Source organism: Vicia villosa, linkage group LG1 (assembly GCF_029867415.1).
Source record: "Vicia villosa cultivar HV-30 ecotype Madison, WI linkage group LG1, Vvil1.0, whole genome shotgun sequence".
Lineage (NCBI taxonomy): Eukaryota > Viridiplantae > Streptophyta > Magnoliopsida > Fabales > Fabaceae > Vicia > Vicia villosa.
The window spans coordinates 248,333,072-248,335,083 of record NC_081180.1 but is presented as its reverse complement, the minus strand read 5'-3'; positions in this window follow the sequence as shown (position 1 = coordinate 248,335,083).

The window sequence follows — 2,012 nt, the reverse complement described above, 5'->3', positions numbered from 1 at the left end:
GGTGACCAATATTTTCTCACTAGTTGACCTGCTATTGATTTGAAGAGTGTCCTCTTCTCTTTGAGTTCGGAACCACGAATTTTAGCGCATTCATCCTACGGTCAGTTGGCATGTCCGGGAGTAGAATAACTTGATCGGGATTCATATCCTTCGACCCCTTGGTTCCAATAGTCACAGGTAGAACAGCGGGATATGGCATAAGGAGTTTTCTGAGCATGAGTGCGGACCCACATCTGAGGTAGGGTTCCATAGGAATAGAATTCCATTGCCCCAGAGTTCTTGCTTTCTATTCTATCTAGAACACTGCCCCATGCATGTATGAACCTTCGTCGGTGTCTATGAGAATCATTCTCGTAATCAAACACAATGCCATGGATAATCATGTCATGAGGACCGTTGCTCCTTGCATATCCGAATTGGCGTAGAGCTAAAGAGGGATTGTAAGTGATACCTCCTTTGATGCCAAGGAGTGGCACATTAGGGTACTCTCCACAATGATCAATGATAGTAATGTCTCTTTGAAAGAAGTTGTTCCACCGGATATCTGTATGAGACAAAGACATAATCCTGTGAGACCATTGCATTCTTTGTTCATTTCTCAACACTGATCGGGGAAGATGAAATGTAAACCACCTAGCCAGTAGTGGTATACAGCACATGAGAGTTCCTCGTTTCTTCATGGTACGAGTGTGTAGAGAATGTAGAATGTCTCCCAGCAATGTTGGTACCCGGGTTACGGATTAGGAAAAGGTTGATGATGTGTACACTTATGAACTGGTCGGGATTTGGGAATAAAACCAATCCATAGATCAAAAGTGCCATAACTTCCTCAAAAGCTGGATAACTTTTGTTTTCTAGCAGTAGTCGAGCCTTTTCCAATAAGAACTTGGCAAGTAAACCCTTAACTCCACTCTTTGTTTCCCAATTGGACTCGATTTCTGATTTCCGCAGATGTAAAGCAGCAGCAATGACTTCAGGTTTTGGAATCCTTTCTAAACCAGTGAAAGGTAATTGATTTCGAACAGGCAATCCCATTAGTTCAGAGAATTCTTCCAAAGTGGGTACCAACTGGTAATCAGGAAAGGTAAAGCAATGATGTTCAGGGTCAAAGAACTGGAACAGGACCCGTATCATGTCTTCTTCAAATTTTGAGGTAACCAAATGGAGTAGGTGACCATGCCTTTCAGTGAATTGAACATTCCTGGGGAATTCTGACACTAAGTCTTTTAGTTCAGATGGTACCGTTGAGATGTTGATTCGGATGTAATCTTTGGTGGCGGGAGCCATTACCTGCAAAAACAAAGGTAAACTCTTTAATCCTTGAAGTGTCTGGTGCAAAAAATGATATGCTTATGATGCAAACATGTGGCACACAAAAACAAATCAAACAATAGCCTTAGGTTTAAAGGCTTGCATGGAGCTGATAGGTGATACCCTCCCCACTGAAGTTGAGTTGGTTAAAACCTGTCCTAGAATTGGATTCGGGTTCTATGATCCTTGGAAGTAACATCTCAATACGGCGCTCGAGCGGCCGATCAAAATATTCCTCGAGGATAACTAACTTCGATCAATTTCAAAGCTAGCCACTTAAAAGGCCACAAGTCAAGTTCAACTAAAAAGGTTCTAAGACAAATTAGTGTTTAATGACATTTCGGAAGCCTAATATACTCCTTGATCGTTTTCAAGGGACATCAGTATAAACCAAAGTGTCGCACTAACGATGACTACCAGATCAACCGTATCGGTACATGCCGTACAGTTTCCTTGGTCTAATGTCATATACTTAAGGTATCTCGAGATTCGGGTTAGAATCTTTCACACAAGCAAAATACCCAAGCAAGCCTTTGAAAAATAGAGCAATCAAGTCAAACAATTGAAAACATCGACCTATTCTCTTAAGGTAACCCCTTTTGAAAACATTTTGTTTTTGAAAGTATTTCCCCAGCAGAGTCGCCAGTTCTGTGGACCTCCGATTTTTTTTAATACCGGGCCATACCTCTGATCTGTAGAGA